Below are 21,731 nucleotides of genomic sequence, written 5' to 3'. Positions count from 1 at the left end.
AGAGAGACAGAGAGAGAGAGAGAGACAGAGAGAGAGACAGAGAGACAGAGAGACAGAGAGAGAGAGAGAGAGAGAGAATGGATTTGACCACTCCTGACAGAACCGAGAAATGGCCTCCATTCAGCTCCCTGCCACCTCTGTCCAAAACCCCTTTGCCACTGACTCATTTCTTTTTCTGCTCCCCCTTCCCCCTCACAAAGCATAGAGGATGGTATGTTTATAACATATATAGGATAACAATAATGGTAATTGTTGCTTTAGGCCCTCCCTTTGTTGTGACCAGGGTCAGGAATAATATAGAGGAAGAATGAATTTATCTAAATGTTTTATGGGCCCACATAGCTCTGGCTATAGCAACTGTGGGGAGCCTGCCTGCCATGCACAGCTACTAGGAAATGCTCATTTCTCTCAATTCAGCTTAATTCAACATATGCTCCTGTGTGCTGAGACTCAAGCACGACCTTTTACGTAAAGCCACCTTTCTGGATATCTCCACCCTTGACCACTAGGACCCTCCTTCCTCAAATTTATTTGGTGCTTGTTCTGTATAAGTACGTGTTGTCTTCTATAGAATGTAAACTCTCTAAGAACAGGTACTCTTGTTTCTGGCTCTATATCTCCACACTGGTTGGCAATTAATCAATTGAAAAGCATGTTATATGCCACAACTCCTAATTCCCAAGATCAAAATGCTTACAGAAGAGGTTAGGGTACTCAAGAGGGGAATGTTACATGCAATGCTAGATTTCTTTAATAAGTTAATCAATTTCATGTTTCTTCTTTTGCAAAAGTATTTTGATTTCAAGTTTTATTTAAAAAAAGCAAGTCTCATGCTTTAAGATATTTCTTTCAGGAAAGGAGAAACATACAGTGAAAGATCTAGGAGATGTAAAAATAAGAGATCTGAATAAAATCTATTAAAATGATTGAATTAACAAGACTAGATATTCTTAAAATAAACTACAATGAACACAATTTAGCTTCTAAAACTGTAGCAGCCCATCTTTCAGGCCTGTTCCAGCCCTCCCTTCTATCCTTTATCTCTCTTGTACCCCCTAGCCATCCATCTCAGTCTATCATTTTATCCTGTTTCTTATTTCTGCTGCTTATTCTGCAAGCTATAGTGATCTTATTTGATTATGACAATATCCGTCTAGCCTGTCACTGAACCATAGTGCTTCACAATCCTTCGTAACCCACCTGTAAGTCACCTGACCTCCAGGCAGCCCTGCAAACCTGCCTTGGTAGAGGGAGTTTCTCATCTAGGAGTTCCCTGTTTCCTATACCAGTGAGATCGAAGTTCATTTTCTACCTCCTTACAAGGGAGGTATTACCAGCATTATTATCTTCATTTACAGATGAAGAAACTGAGGCCCAGAGAAGGAAAATATGCATTAGAAGCAATACTTAAACTCAGAAATCCCCTGCCTCTACATTCACTACTGTCCCTACTATGCATACTGTTTCTGTGTCACATTTTCTAGTGGCATTCACTCAGGTATTTTTGTAGTATGTTGAAAGTTGTTATTTAGGGTACTCTCTCAAAAATATGCAGAGATAACACTATCATGAGCCTCCTATTGTCCTTGTCCTAAGAGGATACCATAATCAGCCAAGGCCCCAGTCACTCACGCTAATTAACTCTGTCTCACAGAATCAACTCTTCACTTGAAAAAGCAGTAATCTTTTTTAAAATAAATTTTGATTGATATTTTTTGCTTTTACGTCACTTATGTTTACTAATGTAGCCTTACTCTTCACTCCAAGAAGGCCATCTCATAACAGAGAATCAAAGAGAGGAAAAATAATTCAGCAAAACTAAGCAACATGTTGAAAAATTCTAACAGTATATGCACTGTTCCATACCTATATCTCTTCTCTCTGCAAAGAATGGGAGGCTGTGCTGAGAAGGCAGTATTTCATTATCCCTCCCCCCCACAACATTTCTCACTTCCAGACTTCCCTATTATTACTGAAGGGGGATAGGGAGGCTGAGAACATGACTCAAAAAGAATTATAGAGCAAGAATAGCCACTTTCACATCTATGACTTTGGGGAGAATGTTTTTTTGGCTTTTTAAGGATCTTTATTAATTTCAAAAAAAAGAACCCTGTTGCTTTGTGAGAAAGAATATAGCACAGTGAATAGGTCACTAGACTTAGAGTCAAAAAGACTCATTCATGTCTTACCTTAGAAACTTGAGACTTTTGTTGTCTTGATAAGGCCCTTTACCTCTCTGGATTCCAGCTTCCTCATCTATAAAATGGGCATTGGACTTGACCTCTCAGGTCTTTTCCAGCTCCAAATCTTATGAATGCCGGAATTAGTTGACTCTACTATTTGCTTACTGAAATTCTCTGGAATATGCTTCTTCTGTACTACAGCGCTAAACCCCCATGTTCTATAGCTGTCTCCTACTTGCTGAGCAAAGTATTATTTCCTTACGAAGTTGAATTAGAAAAAAGATGTGGTTTTTCCTAGTGACTTTTCCAAACTTCTGTGGGGAGAATTCTTAACCTAATAAGGGATAAAGGTGATCACAAAAGATAAATAATTTCAATTACATGAAATTGAAAAGTATTTGCACAAACAAAATGAATGAAACTTGAATAAGAGAGGAAGTGGTTGATTGAGGAAAAATATTTGTACCAGATAACTCTGACAAGGATCTGATATGCAAAATTTATAGATAACCAACACAAACATCTAAGACCAGGAGTTATTCTTTAACATTTAAGTAGTCAAAGTATAGGTACAATTATGTAAAGAAGAATTGTAAACTATTACTCCATATCATGAATAATAAGAGAATTGTTATCAAAACAACTCTGAAATTTTACTTAACACCTAGAAAATTGTCAAAGATGATAAAGGATGGATATAGTCAATACTGGAAGGGTTGTGGAAGGATAGTTACACTAATGCACTGTTGGCTGATCCCTCTTAGCCTGAGCATTCTGGAAAGCCCTCTGGAATTATACTAAGCTACAAGGTCTGTAGTTTTAGATCTAGATATCCTATACTGCTATTTGTATACCCCCAAGGTCAGTGTTAAAAAGAATGTTTATGATATACAGGCACTGGGTTTTAGAAATCCATCTTGCCCTACTAGAAAGTCATGGGGGCATGGGGGAGAATATAAGAAGGAACAGATTGGGGGAAAGGGTATTCAGTAGGCTTGCTATTTTGGGGTGGGAGGTAAGGGAAAGACGGGGAGAAAAATTTGTAACTCAAAATCTCATGGAAATTAATGTTGAAAACTAAAAATAAATAAATAAATTGGAAGGAAAAAAAAAGGTTACATTAGAGGCAGCTGCTGGTGCATTGAGTCAGGAAGGCCTGAGCTCAAATTTAGCCATAGATGCTACCTGTGTGACCCTAGGCAAGTCAATTAACCTTTATTTGCTCCACTTACCTCAAATGTGAAATGAAAATAATCATGACCACAAGGTTATTGTGAGGATCAAATTAGATAATATTTGTAAAAAGTGCCTAGCACCTTGGCTGGGATGTAATAGGTTCTAAATAAACTCATATTCTCTTCTTTTCTAAGGTCCCACCACTTTTAGTCACCCAGGCTTCGAATCTTGGTGCCAACTTCAACTCTTTGTTCTCTCTCAACCTATATATGCAATCTGTTGCCAAATCTTATCTCTACTTTCACAACATCCCTTGTATATGTATCCTTTTATTCACTCACACAACTGCTACCCTAGTCCAGGCCCTGATTACCTCTCACCTAGACTCCTGTAATAGTGAAATAGCCATCTAATTGATCTCCCTGTCTCAAGTTCCTCCGTATGCCAATCCATCCTCCCCTCAGCTGCCAAAGTGACTTTTCTAAAGTGTGGGCATGACCATGTTGGCCTCCCCTCACCTTCCACCACTCGCTACATTCCATGGGCTCCCTCTGACCTCCAAGATCAAATATTTGTCATCTCTATTTGGCATTAAAATCCTATACAACCCGACCCTTTCCTACCTTTCCAGTCTTCTTCCACTTTACCCCTGTCCATGCACTTTGATATCTAGCAATGCTGTCAGCCTTGCTATCCCTTCATGCTTGGAATGCTCTTCCTCCTTACTTCCAGCTCCTAACTTCCCTGGCTTCCTTCAAGACAGTTCAAATTCTACCCACTCTAGTAGTTCTTTCCTTGTCTCCATATTAGTAGAGCTCACCTAAGAGATTGCCTTCCATCAACTCTGTTTTTATTTCTGTCTGTCTCCTTCAACATTTATTAAGCACCTGCTATGTGCCAGACACTGTGCTAAGCTCTGGAGATATAAAAAGAAGCAATGCCCTGCCCTCAAGGAGCTTGCCTTCTGATGGGGAAGACAACATTCAAACAAATACATACAAAGCAAGCTGTATACAACATAAATATGAAATAATTAACAGAGAGAAGGCTTTTAGGAAAAGATGAGATTTTAGTTGGGATTTAAAGGAAAAAATTTCTCACACATATCTTGTCCATATCTAGTTATTTACATGTCGTCTCTCTCACTAGATTGTAAGCTCCTTGAGGACAGGGGTTGTTTGAACCTTTGTTTCCCCACTGCTCAACACAGTATCTGGTACATACAGTAAGTACTTACTAGATTTTATATCATTTCCTTTTTTTGTTTGTTTTGCCTCAGCATTTTGGCGTGTCTGGGTTTCTGTGAGCTATTCTGAATGCAAGCTAATGCTTCTGTTGTGGAAAGGGATTCAGGCAAACGAAGGACACAGAAATGAATCATCTTTTTTTCCCCTCCTTACCATCCTCCTCTATAGTGCTTAGAGAAGATTCTTAATATCTGCCACTGAGTTCTTCAATTTGTTGATCTCTAAGCACCACAAATCCCCCCCCCCCAAATCACTCTGACACTTCTATGCCTGCTTAAAGCTTGTACTGCTTATATTTAAAGCAATAAATGTAATCCAAATTTATTCAAGAACCAAACAATTGTTGGGGAGGAGTCTACTACCTGTAATCAGTATAGCCTATATAAAACCAATGTGTAAGTGTTAACAATACCCATGCTTACGTTTCCCTTCTCTCTCTCTCCTACTCCATAATTGAGCATGTCATGAACTTACCTAACTAAAATGAAAAGGCTGTCTTCAAAAAAAATCAGTTAATGAATATTTCAAGTACACCATTAATGAGATTCTCCTGTAGAGCCTTGTTATTAGGCCCCAGAGTTGGAGGAAACATAGGTATTGCTGCTGTAGTTATGTGGATTTAAAAAAAAACATCACAACAGAGATAAGTATGTTGATTGTACATACTTTAGACAGAGGAAAGGGCAGAGATTTTTTAGGTTCAGGCAAATTTCTATACCTTGGGCTGCTGGGAAAATGGTCAAACAAATGCCAGCTGAAAGATGAAGTTCAAATAGAGTCATAAGAAGACTTTTCTTAAAGAGAAAATGTGCCCTGATAGTGATCCTTTCTCCCTTTTCTCCAGGTGAGTTCTTTCTCCTATGAGCAAAATTTGCCCTAGGGCTTCTTCCCCCACCATTTCATAAGCTTCAGCAGTCAATCTATTGAGGGCACCTATGCATTGGCCTCTTGTGCTAGGCACCAAGGTCCAAAGGCCCTCAAGCAACAATCTAGTTGCTGAGATTGGCCTTGGGCGTAAAAGACAGGCCATCCAAGCAACAGTGGATGTGCTTAAAGCTGCTAATGAGGATAGCAATGGTCTATTAAAGAAACTATTAGGTTGAGAACAGAAATGTCGACAGAGGTGCAGCCTACTCATTTGCTGACTGTTGAGGGACATTAGCTGTGATATAATATTGCTCAAAAATGGTGAATTTCATTGGGTGGACTTTCATTTTTCATTATCATTAAGGATTTTGTTATTAAATGTCCTTAGGTTTCTAGCCTTGACCTCCCTTTCCAGCTCTGGTCCTGCATCTCCAGCTGCCTTTAGGGCATCTGTACTAGATGATACCATTAGGATATCACACTCAACCTGTCCCAAGCACAGCTTATTCCTTTTCTTCTTGAACCTGCTCCTCTTTCTGGTTTAACCCTATGCCTGTGCCACTATCTCCCTCGTTTGAAAACTTGGGAGTTATCTTTGGCTCTTCTCCCGTCTCACCTTTTATATCAAATGCTAAGAGTTCTACTTGCACAATATATTTCGAATCCATCTTCTTCTCTCAATTGCTATTGTCTCCAGATTAATACAGGCCCTTACTATCATCTCCCTGGAAACCATAATGGCTTGCTAATAGATCTTTGTGCCTCCAATTTCTTTCCTACTTCAAATCATCCATATCACTGTCAAAGTTCATTTTTTTTGTTTGTAGATGTGCTCAGGCCATTCCTCAACTTAGAAAGCTTTGGTGGTTCCTTTTTGCTGACTGAGTCAGGTTCTAAGGACTTTGTTTCAAAGCCTTTCATGGTCTGATGTCACCCCATTTCATTTTTTTCAGATTTCATTTGTATTTTACTTGGCAAAAATCTGCCTTTCCCCATCTCCAAATTGAGAATGAAAGAATAACAAAGCTGCTTTTACAAATGTTTATAGTTAAGCGAAACAAATTTTCAATTGGCCATCCCTCCCCCCCCACCCCAGTATATGTCTCATTCTGCCCTCTGAGTCCTTTGCTCCTCTGTCTGGAGGTAAGTAGCACGCTTCATCACCAATCCTCTGGAGTCATGCTTGGTGATTATATTAATAGCAGAGTTCCTAATTCTTTCAAAGTTATTTGTCTTTTCCACATTACTGTCATTGTATAAATTGTTCTTCTCTGCATCATTTCATATAAATCTTCCCAGGTTTTTCTGAAACCATTCCATTCATCATTTCCTACTGCGCAATCGTGTTCCATCACATTCATATATTTCCCAGTTGATGAACACCCCTTTTAATTGCCATTCTTTGCCACCTTTAAAAAAACCCTATAAATATTTTTGCACATATTAAGGGTTTGTTTTGTTTAAGACTAATCCTTCCCTTAAACTACCCTCCCACTAATTCCCCCTTCTTCCATTTCTCTGTTGAGTGAGATGTATTTTTGTACCCAACTAGGTATATGTGTATTCTTCCCTTCCTTGACAAGTTCCAAAATAATATTTATCAGCCACTCCCCTCACCATCCCCTTTGTTTGCTTAGCTATCTTCTTGCACACCCAGATTATGTGAAATAATTTCCCCTAACCTTCCTTTTCCTCCCCCATTCTTCTTTCCCACTTTTTTTCATTCTTTTTTAAAGAGCATAAGACTTAACAGAACCACTCCCAGACCTTCTGTTTAATTAGACTCTCCATGATGACTGATGGTGATAGGGTTGAGTGAGGACACATGTGTCTTCTCATATTAGAATGTAAGCAGTTCATTCTTGTTTAGTTCCTTTTCATTGTTCATTCATTTTTACCTTATCTTTCTCTTACCTCCTTTGTATGAACTTCAAAGTTTTTACACAGCTCTGAACTTTTCATTTTTGCTGGGCAAGTTATTCTTGAATACAAGTCTGTATCTTTTGCCTTCTGGAATATGGTATTCCAAACTCTACACTCCTTGACAATAGCAACTGCTAAATTGTATGTGATCTGGTTATGGCTCCTCAGTACTTGAATTCTTTCCGGATGCTTGTAGAATTTTTTCTTTGACCTTGAAGTACTGCATTCTGGATGTAATGTTTCTGGAAGTTTTCACTTGGGAGTTTCTTTTTGGAAGTGACTGGTGTTGTTTTTTCTATTTTTGCTTTGCTTACTGTTTCTAAGATATCTAGACAGTTTTCTTTTAAGATTTCTTGAAGTATGATGTCTAGGCTCTGTATCATGGTGGTCAGGTAATCTAGTGATTCTTGCATTTTTCTCCTTGATCCATTTTCCAGGTCAGTTGTTTTTTTTCTTCTTTTTTTTTTGCTTTTTGGAGGGCAATTGGGTTAAGTCAGTTGCCCAAGGTAACACAGCTAGGTGTGTGTGTGTGTGTGTGTGTGTGTGTGAAGTGTCTGAGGCTGGATCCGAACTCAGGTCCTCCTAACTCCGGGCCGGCACTCTACTCACTATGCCACCTTGCTACCCCAGGTCAGTTGTCTTTCTATCAGCTACTTTAAATTTTCTTACATTTTTCCAGTCTTTGGACTTTGTTTTAATATTTCTTGTATCTTGGAGTCATTGGCTTATGTTTGTTCTATTCTAATGTTCATGGAGTTTGTCACGTAGGCAAGATGTTGTACCTCTTTACCAAACTGTTATTTCCTTGTCAAATGCTTTCTTCCATTCATCTAGTTTCTTTTCCATTTTTTTCTCTCTAGTACTCTCATTACATTTACAAAAACATTAACTCTTTTTAAATCCTTGATTCATCCCTTCTAAGAATTCTAGTTGAAATTGTGCTCACAATTTTGAGACTTTGTAGGCATTTTGGAGTCATTCTCTTCTCTTGACTTTGTGTCTTGAGTGTCCCTATCATCATAATGACTTTTATGGTGGGATTATTTTTTGTTTGCTTGTTTTTTCAAGCCTTCTTTTTTTTGCCTTTTGGAGAGCAGTTGGGGTTAAGTAACTTGCCCAAGGTTACACGGCTAGTTTTTTTTGTGTGGGTGTTAAGTGTCTGGGGCTGGAACCGAACTCAGGTCCTCCTGACTCCGGGGCCAACGCTTTACTCCCTGTGCCACCTAGCCGCCCCTCAAGCCTTCTTTTTGACTTTGGACTTGATTTTAGGGCCAGGTTCTGTATACTTCTGGAAGGAGCATCTGGGCTGGTCCTGTTGATGTTTTCTTGGGGAATTGAGTATTGTATTATACCAGGATTTCAGGGGCAACTCAGGCTGGGGGCCTTTGAGCTTTCAGTGCTCCCAAAGTTCTGATTCAGGGTAAAGTCTAGTTTTTTGTCTCTCTGGTATGAGCTCTGTGAATTTTTTGCCCAGAATTGGGTCTTTTCAAGAGTAGACTGCTGCTGAACTCAGTCACTTTCAGCCAGCTGAGAAGCTCTTCTGGTTCTGAGGCACAGAACTGCAGGCTCCACACCTTGGTCTGGGATTCCTGCCCTGGTTATTCCTCTGCAGTTTTCAGAGCCATGCTCCTTCTGAACCTGCTCCTTTCTCATTACCTCCTTACCAAGGAGCATCACTCCCAAAGGCAGATCCTCTTGTTAGTCCTCCCTGAATCACTGAGCTAGCACTGGGTACTGTACCACAAAGCTGTCACTTGGCACCTGTCCCCATTGAAATGTTCTGTTATGGGTCTGAGGTTGTCCTGGTAAGAGTATGGACCTCAGTCTGTTTGAATGAATAGCCTCCCCCTTCACTGGAATTCTGCTGCACTCCTAACCAGTCTCTGTCTCCAAAATCCATAGACCTCTCTATCTCTCTTCCTATGCTGATCTGGACTGGATAATGACTCACTATGACTTTGTCTTGGATTTCCCCATCAGGATTTGGTCTTGTGTGTCTTCTAGATCTGTTTGGAGGAGTTTTGGGAGGGAATTTATGTACTACTTCCTTCTAGTCCACCATCTTGGTTCTGCCTCTCCAGAGCTCTTGACTCCACTTTCTTTCCATTGTACCATGTTTAATTTTGCCACAAAGTATCTCTTGCACTCATCCCTCCATTTTATTCCCAGTAATTAACCTAGTAAAAGCCAACTTTACGAATGTTGCAGATCAGAAGTGTCAAACTTGTGGTCCACAGGCTGCAAACATGGAAGTGTGGGTGGAACCACTTTAAAATGTAATTGGAAAATGTTTAACGAAATAGATAAAAATATAGTACAACATAGATAATGTTAATTTGTGATTTTCTAAGTCAGTATGCACCACAGGGATCCATTTCTATTTGAGTTTGTTGCCACTGTTGTAAATTATTGCACTGGTGTCCTAATGGTTCACAAGTCTTATATTTACCTCTTTGTCTTGTCCCTCTACAAGAACCTGTGACAAGAAGTACCATGACACCATGACTTATGTAAACTTTGTACACCTTCCCCTTCTCCACTCTTTGAGTACAGATCTCTGCACATAGTAGGGTGCTTAATAAGTACTTGTTGAATTAATGGAATTATTTTTCTAGCTTATAATGTACCTTATTTTTTCCCCTTTCTGCCCATGCTTAGTACATAGTAGGTGTTCAGTGAAACCACCATTTATCTAGTTTCCCACATTAAAAATTCTCTGCTTATTTTTTGGCTCTTGCCCACCAAGGCCTGTTGATTCTATTGCAGTCTCTTTTATACCCATCCCCTTTTCTTTATTCCCATGGCTACCACTCTGGTATTGGCTCTCATTGATAATAGTGCTGTATGTTCCTAACAGCTCTTTTGTCTCTGTTCTCTTCTCTCTTTCAGCCCAACTGTCACATTCCTGCCAGGCTGATCTTTCTTATGTACACATCTGGTAATGCCATGAAGTTACTAAAACTATTTTGTGACTTTGTCTTGTCCCGTAAGCTATTGAAACTCTTTGGCCTGTCATTCAAATCCCTGTACAATTTGATTTCACCCAGACTTTCTAGTCCCATGTCATACTACTTCCCTATGTAGGCCAGCCAAACTTGGCTACTTCTTTCCTATGTAAACTTTAGCATTTGATACCTCTGTGCCTTTGCTCACACTGTTCCCTATGCTTAAAATCCCCCATCTTTCCCTTGTTGAAAATTTTTCTATCCTTTAAGGCCCAGACCAAACACCACCTGCTACAAAAAAATCAAACTTTCCTTGACCTTCCTAATCCCCCTTTTTTTAGGGCAATTGAGGTTAAGTGACTTGCCCAATGTTACATGGCTAGTTTTTGTGTTAAGTATCTGAGGCTGGGTTTGAACTGAGGTTCTTCTGACTCCAGGGCAGGTACTTTATTCACTGCACCACCTAGCCACCCCTTACCTTTCTAACTCACATTGGTATTGATTGACCATTACTCCCACTCAGATCTCCTGTACCATTTGTAATCTTAGAATTCATCATTTTATGCTAAATATGGTACTACATTCTCCTCTTAGACTACGAGCATCATGAAAGTAGGGACCACATCTTTTTAAACTTTGTTGTCCTCCAGTATTTCACAGTTTTGTTCTATACTTAATAGATTTTCAGTAAATGTTTGTTTAATTGAAATTACATATATACACATACACATATATGGAAGTGATTGAATATGTATGTATATATAAAATATATAATAAAACCCTAATCATATACACACACACATATATATATATACACAATCACTTCTAAATATATATGTATTTAATTTCAACTAAATAATTATTTACTGAATGCCTATTAAATATAGCACAAAATTGATAAACGCCAAAGGACAACAGTGTTTAAAAAGATGTAGTCTTTATCTTCATGATGTTTGTGTATACATACACACATACACATTGCTCCAGAAAGACACAAAAGGAAAGAGAAGAGAAGAGCAGGAGGGGAAAGTAAGGAGGAAAGGAGGAAAGACAGAGAAAGAAAGAAGGAAAAGACAAGAAGGAAAGAAAGACAGGAAGCAAGGAAGGAAGTGGTGATCCAACCTTTGCCTGAAGATCTCTCATGAGGAAAAATGGAGGCAGGTCATTTTACTTTTGCACAACTTTCATTATTGGAAACATTTTGCTTATATCAAACAGGAATCTCCTTCTCTATAACTTCTACCTGCTGTTCTGTATTTTTGCCTCTGTGGTCAAGCAGATCACATCTTATCCTTGGTTCTCATGAAAAGCTTTCATGTATTTTCAAATAGCTGTCATGTCTTCCTTAAGCCTTTTATCCTTTAGGCTAAACATCTACAGACATTTCATCCTCATGTGGCATAGCTCCCACCCACTCAACATCCTGGCCATCCTCCTCTGTACACGTTTGGGCTTTTCTTTGTCTGTTGACCACCACATTCCTGGTGTCCTCATCTAGGCAAGAGTCTCATAGCCCTTGTTCTGGACCCAGTAGTCCTCCTAATACAGCCTAAGCTATTGTTACCGACTCGAGCTGCCACACCTTTTGACCCATTTTGAGTGTGCTGCTCACTAAAGCCTCTGTTTTTTTCCCACGTGAACTTTGGACTGTCTGTAGCTCTCCTATCCTATACGTGTACAGTCAATTATTTTAAACTCAAGTTTAGGACTTTATATTTATCCCCATCAAATTTTATCTTATTAGATCCAGCTCATTCTAGCCTGATGTTGAGAACTATTGATTATTTTATTAGATTCAGTTCATCATTCTTGCCTGATAGGAACTTTTTGGATCTTGACTGTTATTATTCTTGTTCTCATTATTGTTAGCTGTACCACCTGGCTTCATGTGAAAATTCAATAAGCCTGCCATCTATGTCTCCATTCAAATGATTAATAAGAATGTCGGCTAGCACAGGACCAAAGACAGATGCCTAGGACACTCTGCAAGAAACCTTCCTTCAAGTTTTACATCAACTCATTAATGACTATTCTCTGAGTCCAGCCATTCAATCACTTCTAAGTCCACCTAATTGGGACCATAGAAGTAGAGCTTAAAGGCCATCTGGTCCAACTCCCTCATTTTATAAATGAGGAAAATTGCAAGAGATTAAGGCTAAAGGAGTGAGCTTCCTGGCCAAGGGGCAAAACTATTAGCAGCCTGGTTGGACTTATTCTGCAAAGCCTCAGAGGGCCAAAATAGAATCCATGGGTGGAAGTTTCTGAGAGGAAGTTTGGCTCAATAAGAGGAAGAATTTCCATATAATTAGACCAATCTAACAGTGAAATTCAATGCCATTGACAAATTAGCGAAATATTTATTCATCACCTGATATATTAGCTACTTGGGAGAAAGACAAAGTGTGGAAATGGACATAAAACATGGACACTGTTCTCATGAAGCTAAGCAGAGTCTAGATGGCCACTTGTTGGGGTTGTCACAGAAAACATTCATTCTCAAGACAAAGAGTTGTAACAGCTGACTGCCTGCTGTTATCTCTCAGATTCATTCATTCAATTTTTGATATCAGTCAATACCAATAGAGTCAATACCAATACAAAAAGGTCTCACTATTCTAGGGTGGAGGTAAAATGGCTGACCACTGCTGATGGGCACAGGAACTTTAACCTACTCTGTTTTTCTGGGTTGGACCTGTTCTCTCCTCCTTAGGAGCCTGGTTATCTGCCCCCTCTCCTCCCAAGAGCTCATGATGTTAGTGCTACACTTAGTAGGGTCACCTGATCAGCTCAGCCTGCTCTGGCTCAGAATTCCTCAGCTCAAGAGATGCACCAGTCTCAGCCTCCCTAGTAGCAGGGATTATAGGCATGTGCCATCATGACTAGCCACCAAACTATTTTAAGTAATGAGATACTATATATTTAGTTGTATCACCCTGCCATAAATTTTTTTTTGCATTTTAAATTCATGACTGCATTTGGGAGATTCTGTTCTGTTTAACCATTTTATCAGTGACTCAGATGAAGGCACAGGTGACATGCTTATCAGATTTGTAAATGATTTGAAGCTAAGAGGGGGGTAGATAATGCATTAGAGAACAGAATTAGAATCCAAAAATACCTTTACAGGCAAGAATGATGTGCCAAAAAGAAGACAGAATTTAATAGAAGTAAATGTAAAATCTTAGAATTGAATTTTTTAAATATCAGCTTAGGAAGTCCAAGATTGAAAAAGGATGGCTAGAAAGCAGTTCATGTGAAGAAGATCTGGGGTTTTTCTTGCATTCTAAGGTCAATATCAGTTAATTGTATGATATGGAAGCCAAGAAAGTGAATTCGAATTAAGATCTTATTAAGGGGCACATAATGCCTGGGATTAGAGTATCAATAACCCCTCCATTCTCTGCCCTGGTCAGACCTCATCTGCAGTTTGGTGTTCCATATTTTAAAGAGGACAGTGTTCTCTAGAGTGCATCCAGAGGCAGGTTGCCAGACTTGTGAGGGGATTGGAGATCATACCCTATGAGGATTAGGTGAAGGAACTGGAGAAGCCTTGAGAGGGGGAAATTTATCAATAGTTGTCTTCAAATATTTGTGAAAAAAGATGATAGTTCTGCCAGATGGCAGAAGTAAGAGCAGTGGGTAGAAGTTTTAAAGATGGAAAATTTCCAATTTATATGAGGAAATTAGTTCCTAAAAATCATGTTTTCCAAAAGTGGAATGATTTGCCTTTGAAGGTAGTATCCTACCCCTTACTTGAAAGAAGGCTGAAACAGTATTTTTCAGGGATGCTGTAGGCAGCGGTGGAGAGGAGGGAGCTCTTTCTTGAGCAGATAAAATGAGGTACCCTGGGTACCTACAGCTCTATGATTGATTGCCTTATGCTTTTGCTTATCTAAAAGAAATTTCCCAGCATATCTCTGACTAACATGATGCTACTGATGCTTTGCTTCACAGTGGCAACACTGGGGGTGTAGTTCTTATTTTCTCCCTAAGAAAATCATATGATGTCCCATTGAAATCTCATTCCTCTCCCAGGGCCTGCCTTCTTCCCCAGCCTCTTCAACTGAATTTACCCCAAATGCTGGGATTCTCGCTGTGGCCATACTTCCCAGGACCCATGGGATTGGATAGTTTCTTATTATTTGGGTTGCAGTGTATCAGTTCACTCTTCTTCTGAAAGTTTATCTAGTCTATCAACTATTGAGATTGTTAAGCTACTTGAGTACATTACTTTTGAGTTTCCTGCAGCATGTTTTCTATTCTCAGTCAACAAGCCTTTTCTACTCTTTATTCCCTGGTGTTCTATTGGATATCCAGGCATCAAGTTGGACACCAAGAAGGCCCTGATGCATGTTGTCAATTTCAACTACTTGGATAATGTTCTCTTTGGCTTTAATGTTACTTATCTCTGTGCATGTTCTTCAGTAATTGAAAGGGATATCGGGAACATTTGATCTGTTGAGCTCTGACTTAGGCCGTCCTTATCTTGGCCTTTTGTGTCATTAAGAAAAAAATTGGTATTGATTTTGGACGATGTCACTGCATTGTGCTGCAATTTTTCTTCCTTGCTAGTAGAATATAAATCGATAAAAGGCACCTGCTTTCGACACTGGCCAGATATGGTGCTGTCATTTATATATTGTGAATCCAATGATAGCTGATCAAATCAGGGCTTCTGCTGTTCCAAACTTGACATGATTGAATTGTCAATAGAAAATGTTTTCTAGGAAGGGAAGGGAAAGCTGACAGTGTAAATGCTTAGAAACCCCCCATGAAGCTGGAGACAAAATGGAATAGTAAGCCAGTGTATCATTTTATAATTTCCAAATGGAAAAAAAAAAACAAAATGGTGGCAGGATGGAGAAGTCATGTGGGTCTAGTTGACCAGCTTGCCTTATTAGAAGGATCAGAAATGTGCGTGATCCTGTTTTGGGAGTTAATGGGATCATGAATTAAAGCTGGACTAGATCTTAGAGATTACCTATTCTAATGCCTTCATTTAACAGATGATAAAACTGAGTACAAATGACTTGTTTAAGGTCACAATACAATAGATGAACTGCACTTCAGAGACAGATCAAACCACACTGAAGAGGTTTCATGGTGAAAAGGATGCTTGATTAGAGTCAGAGGGCCCAAGTTCACAGACTGTTTCTGTCTCTTATCACCTCTATGACCTTCAGCAAATTATTGAACTTCTCTGGTCCTCATTTACTTTTTGAAATGAAAGGGTCCCGCCAAGCTCTAGGTCTTTGCTCTTTTGATTGTTTCTTTTGAAACCCAGGGCTTTTTGTATTATGTTACTTCCCCAAAGAAGATAAAACAAAGATGGAAAATGAGAATTTCACCAGACTTGCCCATAATATATCTTCTTTCCTTATCTGCAAAATAAAGTTGGATGAGATTAATCTCCAAGGTCCCTTCTTCATCTGTGATTCTCTCTTCCATGGTATCTTCCAGCTGTAAAACATTCATTGTATTCTAAGTCTTGGAGTATTGCAAGCCATGCATAGCTCAGAGAAACAAAAAAGCTATTCAGGTAGCTTGGGACAATCCTGCCAACTTTTTCCAGACACTAGGTTCATCTATGTGCAAATACGAGAACTCTCCTCCAATTTGTATGCAGAGAAGCCTATGAAATCCCATAGGAAGAGGCCAGAGATGGAAACTCTAAAATGATGTAGTTTCACAGAAAGTCAGCCTGAGAATGAAGTTTGCATGGAGTTCTTGTCTCAGGAGCTATTCTAAGCAGAAGGGAACTGATTAGAGGAGTATTGACTTCAGAGAAAAGAGGGGCAAGCTATATTCTGTGCTTTGTGGAATATTTATTGGGTAGGGTGTTATTTTCTAACTCATATAGTAATGGGATCAAAATTGACCTGCACAGAAGCAGGTGAACACTAGCTATTTTCTTACAACAATTCCATTTCTCTTTGGAGGAGAGTGATCACAACTGGTGCATCTTCCAGTCCTCATTCTGACATGTCCTAAGAGCATGTCCTTCTGATTTTGTTCAGAGACATCTTTATTGTCTGGGCAAACCCACATTTTCTCGTCTCTTGTTTTCCTTAACCACTTAGCAGCTTTGGACAACATTGACCTTTACTGCTTTCTGGGAGCTCCCTCTTTCCTTGCTTTCTGTCCCACTCTGTTGTTCCAGGCTCTCTTATCTCTCTGACCTCTTATTCTATGTCCCCTTTCTGGGTTGATTCTTTGAAACCTCTACCTTCAAATTTTCCCTAAGGCTTGCTCTTTAGCCCTTCCCTATCTTTCTGTGGTTTCCTTTAGAGAGAAACCATCCTCTATTGCTTCTTGTGGATGATGCCCGAGTCTATATTTCCAGTTCTAGCTTCCTGGCTTAGCTCCAAGTCTTGTACCTCTGCCTTTCTATAGGATACTTTGGTTTGATTTTCCTGTTGTCACTTCAGATATAATATCAATCTAATATATAATCAGATATAGTATATGTCCCATATAATCAATCGAATCATTTCCCCTCCTTCTTCCAGACTGGCTTCTGTTATCAACTCCCTCATTTCTTTTAAGAGTACCACAGATTTCCTAGGATTGGAATGTTGCTTAGTGCTGACCTCTTTTTTGATTCTTACATTTAATCAGTCCTATTTAGTTAATCAGGGCAGCTAGTTGGTACAATGGGTAGAGTGACAGACCTGAAGTCAGGAAGATTCATCTTCATGAATTCCAATCTGGCTTCAGACACTTATTAGCTGTGTTATTAACCCTGGGCAACTCATTTGAACCTGTTCGCTTCAGTTTCTTCATCTGTAAAATGAGCTGGAAAAGGAAATAGCAAACTCTTTCAATATCTCTGCCAAGAAAATCTCAAATGGGATCACAAAGAGTCAGACACAACTGAAAACAACAATAAAATTTAGTCAATCCTGTTGATTAATCCTTTCTAAAATTTCTAGCATTCACCATTTCTTCACCATTCCTACTGCAACCTTCCTAGTCTAGGGCCTGTTCTCTTCAAATGGCTGCAATTGTTTCCTAGGAGTTCTTACTTTTAGTTATCTCCTCACTTCAGTTCATCAGGTACATGGATACCAATTTAATTTCCTCAACATACTTCTTATGCCATTCCTAAAGAACCTAAATTGGCTCCATATTACTTGACATGTCCAGTCTAAGCTTCATAGTTCTCTTTTACTCCAATTTAACAAACATTTTATTAGACCCCTACAATGTTTCATGCTTAGAGGTTGTGTGATATGGGGGATAGGAAGCAAGTCTTGGTATCAGGAAGGTGCAGGTTGAAGTTCCACCTCAGATGTATGCTGACTGGGTGATGCTGGGAAAGCCACTTGGCCCCTCAGTGACCTAGGCAACTCTCTAAGACTATACGTTCCAAAATAGTGGCAATCTGCATTGGTAGAAGAAGTTTCCTCCCTGGGAGTTCCCTATCCCAATGGAATCACAGTTCAGAAAAACAAAACAACAATAATCGAAAGTGTGTCAGGAATTATGTTTGGTGCCAGAGATACAAAAAACACAAAATACTCCTAACTTTCAAGTATATTTGCATTCTAGTCTGGTCCCACCTCATTCAAACTTATTCTTCATGATTCCCCAATACTTCACTTCTGCTCTGATTAGGTTGCTGTCCTTCTGTGTCTTCGCTTGAACAAACTCCACTCTGGAATCCTTTCCCCCTTCTCTTGGCTGCTCCTTGCCTCCATGTCCTCCAAGGCCTGGTTCAATTCCACCTTCTCCCCAAATCCTTTCTTTGACTCCAGTTCCCAGACCTCTTTGCTCTCTCGGTATTTGTTCACACTCAGGGTTGACCATACTCCCTTGCCCTTCTTTAATTTGCTGTTCCCCATGATTTAGTACATTTTTATCTGTGTACAGTGCTCTTATGCAACAATGATACTACTCTGCATTTCTATAGCACCTTACAATTTTCCAAGCACTTTTATATATCTTAGCTCCTTTGAAACTGAGGCAGTATGGCATTTGGAGGGAAGCAAAGAACACTGGGCTTGTAACTGCAAGCCAGAGTGTCAATCTGGTCTCTCCCACCAGCCAGCCAAGTCATCTCAGTCAGCTCATTCCACCTCTCCAGGTCCCCATTTCCTTTTCTATGTCATATGACCCCCAAATTCCCTTCAAGCTCTAAAACTTAGAATTTTATAATTGATTATATGTGGGGAGTATCTGTTTTAGGATTTCTGTGATTTGAGGAAATCTCTGTGGAATTGCTCTTTTTTTTTGAGGGGGGAAGGTAGGGCAGTTGGGGTTGTGACTTGCCCAAGGTCACATGGCTAGTAAGTGTTAAGTGTCTGAGGCCAGATTTGAGCTCAGGTCCTCCTGAGTCCAGCACGTTGCTCTATTCACTGCACCACCTAGCTGCACCCTGGAATTACTTTTTGAACTGAATTGAATGAAGACTCCTTTTACAAATGTAGGTACTTCAAAAACACCTTGGTGACTGATGTTCTTAGAGTATTTTTACTGGGTGCACCAAGAGAGTAAGTGACTGGTCTATGGTCACACTAACAGTTTGTGTCAGGCAGGACTTGGATTCAGATCTCCTAGCCTCAAGTCCTCAAGCTCTACCCACTGTAACCTGATGTCTTATAGTGTATTACTTATTTATATGTAATATATAGCATGTCCCACTAGACCATGAGCATGGTCTTAGCATCATTTTGTGTCTTCCCCCAACAGCTATCATAGCACCATCAACATAGCAGGATCTTAATTTGTGTTTGTTCGTTGGCTGTTACATCACTAGTGTGATCTTCAATATGTACATATCCTTTTTTTCTCCAAGTAGATTGTAATCTTCCTGAGGACAGGGACTTTGTCCTTTACTTCTGTATGTATCCTTTGCCTCACTTAAATCCAGCTCACTTGCAAGTAAAGACATCACCCTCATATTGTCACTGGTCCTCTTTCCCAAGGCCACTTGTTAACAGGGCTAGGATTTGAACTCTAAATTGAGTGTACTTTTCACTCCATGATGTCACTTCTCCTCAAGCCTCAGTTTCTTCATCTCTAAAACAGAAATAAAATAGCACACTGCCTAATTTCCTGGGATCTCGTGAAGAAAAGGGTTTGTGAATTCTGAAATGCAATGGAAATGTGAGGTGTCATTCTGGGTATGATTTCCTCATTATGTCGGCACCTTCTCCTTTATCTCAGGGCTAACTTTCCATGGTGAAACTTGCCGTGAAACATCTTGAATTCAGTTCACCAGATGCCTCTGCCATATTTTTTGGCCATGACACTCTGTCTTCTGTCTCCATGCCTTCACAGTGGCTAGCTCCCAGACCCTGACACCCTCCCTCCTGCCTTCTTCTGCCTCACCAAATCCCTTTCTGACTTTAAGAAGAGGCTTAAGAATCACTTTCTCCATAAAAGCTTTCCTGATCACTGTAATTTCTAGTGCCCTCCCTCCCTCTCAAAGGATCTTGGGTTTATTCTTATTATATCTATTGTGTACTTGTTATCTCCTCAGAGAAATGAAAGGACCTAGGATCAGGGGTGGGGAACCTGCCACATATGGCCTCAAGGTCCCCACCCTTGATCCTCGAGTACAGAGATGATCTCCTTCTGTGTCTTTATATCCCCAGTGCCTAGTGCAGAGTTTGGTACCTAGTAAGAGCTTAATAAATGCCCATCAATTGATAGATAGGTATTTTGCTTAGTTCCGAAGATATCAGATAAAAATGATACATCCCTGTTGTCAAAGGGATTATATTCCCTTATGGGGGAACTACTATGGACACAAATAACTGTGATATAAAGGAGGGTATTATCAGAGCAAAGGAGAGATTGGAGTGCTTGGGGAATATCTGTGGAGAAAGCACTCACTGTCTTTGAGATGGGTTGTCAGGGAAGGCCGAATGGGAGAGGGGGCATTTAGATGTTGGGACCATGTCAGTGAGGGGGGAGGAAGGGGTTGTTCCTCTGCTGATACAAACATGTACTTTTTCTTAGAAAGTGGCCAGTAAATGACTCTCCCATGGTTGGTCATAGAGCTTTATGTTTCAGAAGCAAGCCTTTAACCCAGGTTTTCCTCCCTCCAAGACCAGTCCTCTCTCTGCTCTTTCACAGTATCTCTCTTTAGAATCTTTCTGAATAATACATGCCTCACAATTCTCTAGTATTTTACCATTTACAGTACAGTTTCCTCAAAACAACCCTATGAAATAGTTAGAATTCCCATTTTACAGATGAAGGAAATGAAATTTGGAGGAGTTCTTATTTCCCTAGGCAGAGATGGAGAGGGAGGGAGTGTGACCAGGCAGATGAGCTGGCCTGCATGAATGCACCGAAGCAGGAGAGGGCAGAATGAGATCAGGGAAGAGCTGAGAGCTCTGCTAAGCTGGCACATAGAGTGCTTGGACAGACAAGAGTGGGGAGCAAGGCAGGAAAGGGAGGGGGCATTGAAACTGGGCAAGACCTTTACTGCCAGGTCTGAGGGAAGTATGTACAGGGCAGGAGCCTTCAAGGTGTCTTCCTCCAGTCTGTATGTGCCACAAGAGCCTCAGTGAAGAAAAACAAACTGTGTGGCATCAACAGGTCCTGGTTGGCACTTGAACCAAGTGCCCTTCTCACATGATGCTTGCCCTTTGGTCCTTACTTAAAATACAAATGAGAGAGAGACCGGGAGAGACAGACAGAGAGACAGAGACAGAGAGAACTAAAAAAGTTTTCTTGTGGGAGGAGGTATCTCAGCTGAGCCTGGAAGGAAGTTAAGGATTTTAAGAGACTAAAATGAGGAAGGAACACCTTCCAGGGCTGGGGGTAAGGAGTAACCTGTTACTGAAGATTTTGAGGCATTTTTTAAGATTCTTAATACGCATTTAGAAGTGGGTTTAATGATCTTTCTTTAAGATACTACATATACTGCAGCAGAAAAAGGCCTTGGACATGGAATCCAAAAAATCCTACCTCTCCTGTGTAACATCACCTCCTCCCCTAGGCCTCAGGGAGAAAAACATCTGAAGTGCCTAGCTCCCCATGCCATTGTAAGACTCAGAGGGCAGACATTTTTATGAAATATTTGAGATGAAAGATTTTTTATATCAGAAAGCATGAAATATGTGTGAGCAATGCATCGAGTATTTATGTTCATTACTATGTGCCAGCTGCTGGGGATGTAAGGGCCAGAATGTCGTAGTACCTTACTTCAAGGCCCGGGACTGGACTAGGGACAGGCAGATCAGGCTAGAACCCCAAGTGTCAAATTATGCCGTGGTTTCAGTGATCCCAAATCACTTCCTACTTCCAGAGCCTTTCTCTTGAACACCAATGTCTTCCTGGCGATATTATTTAGCTGTATTTCATACACATATTTTAGCTTATTTTTTTAGCTGGATTATTTAAATCCTGGAATAAAATTATCTCAGATGAATCAG

The sequence above is a fragment of the Petaurus breviceps genome, unplaced genomic scaffold, assembly GCF_028583685.1.
Source record: "Petaurus breviceps papuanus isolate PSGF00001 unplaced genomic scaffold, PetGlider_PUasm1.0 90881, whole genome shotgun sequence".
NCBI lineage: Eukaryota > Metazoa > Chordata > Mammalia > Diprotodontia > Petauridae > Petaurus > Petaurus breviceps.
Note: the sequence above shows the minus strand (reverse complement) of the source record.